An 8,977-nucleotide genomic window follows, 5' to 3' on the forward strand; every position below is an offset into this window, starting at 1 on the left:
TTTTTGATATGTTTTGTAACACTCAAATGTTTGAAGTATTAATGTCCTAATTCAAGTTTTTTAATTCAATATGATTTATGAAATATAATTGTTATATTTTTAGCTGTGTGTCTATACATATATATTAGGTATTCTTTGCGAATATTGTCTTCCAGATTATTGTCTAGGACCTGTGTTTTGTCATTTTTTCTTTGTGTACAAGATATCATGATTTTAGATGTATTTATTTTTTAATTAATAAATGTTGAACTATTGAAAAAACAATTTTTGATCTTTTAATTAATGCCTATCTTGAAAGTTATTATTTGCTTTTCATGAGTTTCCTCTGTAGCTATTAAATATTGACGAAAGAATTCCAATATATCTATTGTCCCTGTCGCTGGAGTTGACAACGCCAAATCAGGGGGTCCTTGTTTGTTTGACATTAAAAAATCCACTCACAGATCCAGCCAGACAGTCATATACTTATTTTCAAATGCACAAAAGCATTCATGCACCTACTTACAGATTGACTGAGAGACTCATTCAATCAAATCACAGACTCATTGAGACACTGATGCACCAGGTTACAGGGACGTTATAATTAGGAATTAACATTTAAAAAACCTTAGAAATTCAATGAAAAAATCAAAGGTTACAGAGACCTTACAGTTAGGCTCAGGTTGGTTTTTATTTCAGTTCAAAGTTACACGTAATGCCATTTCAGTAGAAGCAAATACAAAAAAGGGGCAGATTTATACAAAACGAGGTGTGTGTAATGCGTACAGTAATCATTCCTGCCCCAACCACACATTTTTTTTGACAAGGCCAGCTCAGAAAGCAAGGCACCAAACCAGCCTAAGGCAAGTGCCGGGGCTCCCGGCACAACCCAGCCAAAAATATATATATTCTTATAAAGTTTTAAACATTTAAAATTAGAATAGGTCTTTTTACAAGGGGAAGTACGAAGGGTGCAGGAAGAGGGCCCCCAAGAACAGAGTCACTAAGGAAAGCTTCAGAAATCCCTCTGCCCAACTCCTGGTAACAGACAACAGAAAGCAAGATTACAGAGTGATTGGTCTCGGAGGGCTGGGGCGGGGGCAAAGGAGCACTTCCAACAGGACGGTGTGAAACAGGACATCCGAGATTCCCAGAAGCACAGTGTGGCATGAGTGCAAGAAAGGCAGTTTGGGGTCCATCTCCTCATGGTCCATATTGTCAGCAGGCGCTACATGACTTCATATCCACTGCAGATGCCCTTCATCAGGCAACAGGCGAAGATTATGCCAAGGAGCTCAAAGGCTGCTAGGCCGATGGCCACACCAGCAATCACCTTCAGGTTCTTCTCAAGCCAGACCTTTATCCCAGCCACACAGCCATCTGTAAATTTAGCAGACTTTGGATCTGTCCCACAATGTAAGGTTTCTTTAACACAGCAGGAATCCGGCAGGCTTCCGTTTTCGAACGGTTTATAGTTTTTCCAGTCGTCAGTCGTATTGGCTCCACAGCATTTGAAATCTTCCTGGATTGTGTCCAGGGCGAGCCGCGTGTCGTTGTTGCTGCTGTGATCTGCCATTCTTTTGCGGAAGCCTTCATCAATGGCCACTTTAAACTTATCCTTGAAGATGTATCCAGCGATGGCAGCAGCGACCTCCACCAGGAAGATCAGAGTCAGTATGACGGCAAACGTTGTCACCATGCAGTAGTTCTCCTTCCAGGCACCGCAGCAGCCAAAGAATGACACCACGAAGATAACTGCACCAACAATGATGAGGACGATGGGTGCTCCGGACGAGGACGCATTCTGGATGACGATGGTCTTGTTGAGTGCTATCTGTACATATATCCCCAGGCCGATGAGGGCAATGCCAGCGATCCAAAACAAGAAGTTAAAGATGAACACCAAGTATTTGACGCACTTCATGCCCCCGGAAACGGCCATTTTCAAGTCTTTCTTTCGCCCTTCTCTTTCAGTCAGGCCTCTCCTCTGGTTGCGACTGCGAACTCGGCTCCGTCTGGCTCAGTGTGAGCTGAACTGGCTGCTCTTTTCTCCCCCTCCCTCTTGTGCCCGCCGCAGGTTTCACTCGTACAAAACCAGATAAATTCAGCAGTTATAGTTAGTTGGGCTAACTATAACTCACGCCTCTGGAATGCACTGCTTATGACCTCACATGTTACATCACTCATGACATGGTCTGTGACATCGCTGATATGATCACTCATCACATCTCACATGACATCACAGTGCTCCTGCTATGTCCCGGGGTGCCTAGCCCCGGGACACAGCATGTTTGCTCTCACTTGGTGGGAGCTATTTTAAAGCTCCTGCCAAGCAAGAGCAAACACTAAGTCCACTCCCAGCGGGAAGGAGCATTAAAAATGCTCCCAGCTGGCAGGGTCATTAAAAATGCTCCTGCCTGCTGGGAGCAGATGTTTCATCTGTGTCGCTGTCTGCTGTGAAGTGGGCAGGGAAACAGATGAAGAAAATGCTCTCACACTCAGGGAGCAGCATCTTTTGCTGCTCCCTGTGTGCAGGATCAATACCAGCTCCCTCTGGAGGAGGGGAGCCAGCTGTGACCACGGGGGCATTGGGGCTCATCCCACGGCCCCCAACAAGCAGACACTGGGTGTTCTGAGTGGGGCAAGGGCAGCCAACATTGACTGGCTGGGCCCTGGGGGATGGGCCTCCCTTCCCTTTCAGTAATTGGCCTGGCCCCAGGGGATGGGGCCCCTGGTGCTGAAATCAGGCCAGAGAAGGCGGTTGTGCAGCCCCCCATTTTTAATTGGCCAGGTCACAGGATGGGTCCCGGGGCCGATATTTGGCCAGGGAGGAAGACTGCATGCCCCCCTCCCAAATAAAAAAGGTACGGAGCCCAGGGGGACGGGTCCCTGGGGCTAACTTGGTCCGGGGAGTGGGTACACGTGTCCACTACCCTTAATTTTTGATGGCCGGGCCTCGGGCGGTGGAGTTCCCGGGGATAAAATCAGCCCGGGGATTGGGACTACGTGACCCCCTCCCATTATATATGGCTGGGCCCAGGGAAGAAGGATGCATGCCACCCTCCCCACTAACTATATGAGTGGTCCCCGGTGGATGGGGTCCTTGTACCAAAATCGACCCCGGGAGGAGGGCTGTGTGCCCCCTTCCTGGGTTGCCTGCATGTGGGGGTTTTGCTGCAGGCCAGGCCCTGCGGCCAACCCCCCGCTGTGCACAGCCAAAGATCATGCTCGGTGAGGGGGTTGGGTTGGCCACATGGCCTGGGTGTTGGATCAACCAAAGGTTGCAAAAAGCATTATAGTTAGGAACTAGAATCAAAAAATCCTTAGAATTTCACAAAAAAACAAAGGTGATAGGGAGGTTATAGTTAGGTTCAGATTTTACATGCCAAAAACCATAGAAATTCACCAGTTATAGTCATATTTATCTGAAGAAACTATAACTCGCACCCTCGCCATGCACTGCTAATTACCCAACATATTACATCAGTCCTGTCATCTTCTATGACATCATTGATAATATCACTGCAACATTTGCAATAAAATTCATGATGAGAAAACTGTGTATTGCAGGGCGCGAGTTAGAGTTTCTTCAGACAACTTTTGTGCATGTAAAATCTGAACGTAACTATAACATTCCTGGAACCTTTGGATTTCTTGAGAATTCTATTTTATAACTATACATCCTTGTAACCTTTTGTTTTTTTTTCAGATATATATATATAACATTCAACTTAAAAATTTAAAACATACTGTAAATATGAAGGAATTTCAAACCGGGGGCTAAAAATTAAGTCAGTATCCTTCTCTTGATTTGCAGGAGCAACACAAGTACAGTAAAAGGAATCTAGTATGGATGATTGGTAATCCCAATTGAAGCACTGGTAGGAACCAACAAAAAGAGGGCATTTATTAGAAGCAAAAAGGTCTAATGGTTGTTGGGGGGCATAATGTGTGGTGAGGAGAAGCAGTATTCTGGCAAGCATATTGAAGCTGAAGCGGAGCGCGAGCAGGCAGGAGCTGTGTGAGCAGAGTCCAGCCATCGGTAAACAACTCCACTCATCCCGCTTGACCCCACTCGCTCCACAGCACCCACATTCAGCATTCAGCTCCACATGCCTTAAGCTGCTTAAATTGGCTGTGTTGTGGCCCTGCTGCCCTGCAGCCTTGAGGCCTCTCAGTGTACTGCACGAATCCTTTGCACACACCGCCAGGGCGCCCCTGACTAAGAAGACATGGCAACCCCTGGCAACCAGTGCACGGTAGGCACTTTGAGTGTGGTGCCATTGTGCCCTTAAAGTTTGGTAGGGGATGAGGGCAGTAGGCAAGGCAATGGCAAGCGGGCAGAGGCAGCAGGAAGTAGGCAGTGTGGGGTAGCAGGTTTGGGGCTTGCTACAGTGGGTTTGAGCCGTTGGCCCACAAAAGCGGCCCAACCAGGATCGGGTGTGGCATGCGGCCAGTACGTGCCATCAACTGGCAACCCGCCAGCCAGAATACACCTGAGTCTCCCATCGGCTACCATCAGCTCTCACCAGCTTCCATAAACTCTATTCACTGCCTTCCAACAGCCTTGCAGTGTTCCTGCTGCTGTATGGAGTCACATCATCACATCGACCTCTGTGTAGAAGGCTGCATGCATGATTGCAATGTTTGCCTCTTATGAAAACAATTTTATGAAGAGCCAGCAAGAGAAAAATTCAGTTTCCTTCAATGCATGTACCCATCTGCTCCAAGGCAAGAAAGCGAGCAGCAGAGTGATTTAATTGTGTCAAATAAGAGTCATTTAAGCTCTTTTAAAGTACTGTTAAAACACAACATGATCTGCCATGTACCCCCCTTCTACTGGCCCTTATCAGACAAGCTAAATCTAACACCCCTGGGCCTTCAACACTGCATGATCGCGCCCCTCCACTTCACCCAGTTGAAGAGCAGTAATAGCTACAGCAACTGCAAGGGGAGGTGAGGCAGCGCAAGTAGAAGCTCTCCTTATCCCTCGAGGAGCCTTCACATGTTAGCCTTGGTGGAAACTGGATGAGGTCAGGTAAGATATGAAGGAGCCAGCAGCAGCTTTTAGGCACCAGAAAAATAAGGAGTGCATGGTAGGTTTGCCTGGGGAGTCAACATATCCAGCCCTGGAGCCCAGCCAACAACCTACCTGCTCACTGGAATCATCCCAGGCTCCCGCACTTGGTTCCACCACCATCAGTGGAGTCTGCAAACACCCATAACCACTGACTGTTCTTGATCCCTCAATGGCTGCCTTGCTGGACATGAGAAGAACTGTTGGGCACACCTGCCCCCATGCCACTACCTTACTGGACCTTTTCAAAAAGACCCCCAGAGCACCCAGTCTAGGTGTCTCAGCAAGTAGCCAGGCCTACTATGCCATTCTCGGAATTCCACCACAGACGACGGAAATATCAATGCGACAAAAATTTCAGGCTTTAGTGCACCCCACCTCGACAACAGGACCCACAAAGGACAGCAACGTAGTCTCTAGCTCGGTGGCCGAGGAAGTTGAATTTGAGACATCGCAATCTGAGAGCTCCGGTGCAAATCTGCGCATTACGGCTTACAACAAAGGGTCCTGTCATCAACCAACCTCTCGGTGGCACCATCACCCTGCGGCCCCCAGAAAGCTGCCGGATCAAGAACCCCATACTTGGAGTCCCCTAGAGTGGTTCATCTTCATTAGTTGCCACACAATAAATGTATACCCTCTTCTAATTACACAGAGCACAATCTACAAATTAGAGTCTGCTCAAAGCTGGCAACCAATCCCCAACCTGGCTCATCCTCGGAGACATGTGTAGTCTGCCTCCTTAGTCCTCCTGAGGCCCAATGGACCCGGGCAACATCTGGGAATATCATTTCACACAAGCAAAACCAACGATCCCGGAGCAATCAAGAAGCACCGACCTGAGATCCGGTGGCATGGAACTAAATGATCAATCCCTTTTGGAACTGTCACTTCATCGTACAGACTCAACCTGTAGTTCACCATTGCAGGCGAAATTGCTCCAGAAATGATCATGACTTCCCCCCACTGCAATTTTAACTCAACTACTGTGTACACTTCAATCCACCCTATCAGCATTAAACTACCACTCAGACAAAATGAGTCTCCAAGTTGACTTCTTGAACTCAAGAGCCGTCTTCACAACAGGGACTGACAACAAGCTCAAAAACGTAAACAAATTGATTTTCAGAGAAAAATCTCAGCAACCTTTATGCAGTTGGTTTTTTGTTGCTCCCCTTTTATAGATAGTCTATCGTCGCTTCTGACTTTTCTCAACATCCTTGCAAATGCACGTGGCCGGTAGCACTCATATTACAGACACGCACATTGTGTCTATCAGTTCAAGACCAGAGCTGGGAGTACTCTGGCCAGTGCCTGGCCCATCTGTGATCACAAGCATCACTAACACTCTGTTTTGTGTAGACCTGCCCATAGGTGCACACCTGCTATCAATAGGTTCAAGTCCGGAGGCTCAGACTGTCCTTGGAAATACTGGGCCTGAGGGACTCCAGCAGCCAGTTCCCCTCAGTAAGAGGGAAAGGAAAAGACGGTGCAAAAAATGAAACAAGACAAGCAGCATCCCCACAGTCACCGGCAACCTGTTCCCATTATTTGCAAAGTCAAGAAATAGACCTGATCAGCCCAATGAAGTGGAAGGGGGCCCTCATACATCATCACACAAACTGTCTTCGTCCCTAACAGAGGGTCAAGTACTCACCGTCCCTCACATAGTCCCAGCCAGTCTACCCGGACATAATGCAAGCTAGAAAGCAGAAACAACACCGCCTTGAGTGAGCAATTATTGACTGTTGAGATACCATGGCACTCCTGCTGCCCAACCTAGAACCCCTCCCCAGGTCAATTGTGACCCCTCTCCGGCCAAGATAGACACCCTTTGTGTGGTGATAAAATGGCCCCCACGCTCCCTGAGTTCTCACTCGGACCGCGCCCACTCGAAAGAGTCCTAGGGGCAGATTTACAAGCCCCTTGCACCACTTTTGCGTCACTTTTCCCATGTTAAAAATGACGCAAAAGTGGCACAAGGGCCTCGTAAGTAAGCCCCCTAGTCTTTAGGCCAATTAGGCATTTTTTTCATGCCTACCCAGTTAATCAACCATCCCTCCAGGATATCCTGCTCTCCACAACAAGCAGTCTCTGAATCTTCAAACACCAAATTGTTTTTTATCCCAGAATATCACTTGGAGGGTCCTTACGACATCCTAAACAGGGGTAACACTCTAAGGTTATTGAAGGCAGTTCCAGAGCTACGCGGCCTGAACTTGCATGACATTGCATCAATTGAGTTCCTCCCCCCTGGGGGTTTCCAAACAGGAGAAGAATTTTTATTGTCTGATTAATACAAATCATTACAATCAAGGTAAATTTAAAACTGTGTATACATGCGTTAGTAAAGATAGATATAAAAATAATTGTAATGACAGGGCTTATTAAAAGATCTTCAAATTCAAAACAGCTGTGTTACGGATTTTGTGATGATTTAGGGATATCATGCTGTACTGGATTATTGATATCACATAAATACTTCATTAAAATGGTATTTATTTCTGATAATTTCATATCATGTTAATGGTGCCTTGGGAATCCATTTCATTATAAAACTGAACTAAAACAGTGTTGATCAAGGAGCAGATAAATACATTCCATGTAGACAGTTCCTACGTCTCTACACTGCAGTCGATGTAATTTATCAGGCTAGATCTATAAAGTGGCTCCATGCCTCTTCTCTCAACTGGACTACGTCTGTCCAAGTCATACATCATTAGTCACCAAATTCAAAACAATTATACCGCAAGAACAGTGAAGATTTGGGGGGCTATAATAAAGTGCCTCCATGCTTGCTTCTCCAAGCTGCATTTCTTAGTCACATATCATAAGTCTTGCATTACAAGACCATATTGTTGGTTGTTGTTTGGTTAAAATAAAATTGTAGAATTTAAAATCCTAAGAAAAATCAGTGTACTTAGCTAAATGGATTGCATGAGAGTTAGAGACTTCGGGCCAGATTCATCAAGCCGAAAACGGCTCGCAAAGGGCCAGATTCTGAGAATCTGGGCCTTTGCGAGCGCTATTTTGCATTTGGGATTCATCATCCCAAATGCAAAAATCGCATTTGTAGAAATCGCAAATTTGCGAATAATTGCATTTAAGGAATCTCAATTAGAGATTCCTTAACACCTTCACTGCGACGGCTATTCCGCCGCAGTGCTAACTGTTTGGGGCAGCCGCGCGGCGGCCGCATGCTCGTGACGGAGCCGCTCCGTCACGAGCGTCGGTTGAGCTGTGCTCGTGACGGAGCGGTTCCGTCACGGCCCGCCCCGCTCAATAGAACGCTCAGCGCAGGCGCGGAATTCGTGCCGCGCATGAGCGTTCTATCGAGCTGGGCGGGCCGTGACGGAACCGCTCCGTCATCAGCACAGCTCAACCGACGCTGATGACGGAGCGGTTCCGTCATCAGCGCCGAAGGGGTTAAATGCAATTCATGAACCATTTAAAAATTGCGAATTCGCAATCTGGGGCCACTATTTACCGTGAAGTCCGACTTCGTGGTAAATAGCGAAAACTTAGAAAAATGCACTTTAGTGCATTTTTCTAAGTTGTATGTTACACACACACATGTGCTTTGGACATGTGTGTGCGCAACACCAGTGTACATGAGCATTTCAGGGGTGCCCCAGGGTGTCCTTTGGACACGCTGGCACCCTTGAAATCGCTTCCTTATTTGCGATTCGCTAATTGCTAATCGCAAATAAGGAATGACTCCCCAGGAATGAATGGGAAAGCCATTCCTTATTAGCAATTAGCGAATCGCAAATAAGGAGGCAGTAGAAATCGCTATAATTATTGCGATTTCTACATGAATCCCGTTTTGCGAGTCTTTAATAGCGATTCCTTAATAATCGCTATTATGGACTTGCAAAACGGGACTTTGATGAATGTGGGGGATACTTTGTTAATTTGCAA

The 8,977-nt window shown here is 46.7% G+C and overlaps 1 pseudogene; it reads right to left on the reverse strand.

The window, feature by feature from the left end:
- Positions 1 to 683: 683 nt before the first annotated feature.
- Positions 684 to 1,921, reverse strand: LOC144819727 (CD63 antigen pseudogene; annotated as a pseudogene).
- Between the last annotated feature and the right edge of the window lie 7,056 nt (positions 1,922 to 8,977).

This window comes from Lissotriton helveticus, chromosome 2_1, assembly GCF_964261635.1.
Source record: "Lissotriton helveticus chromosome 2_1, aLisHel1.1, whole genome shotgun sequence".
Taxonomy (NCBI): Eukaryota; Metazoa; Chordata; class Amphibia; order Caudata; family Salamandridae; genus Lissotriton; species Lissotriton helveticus.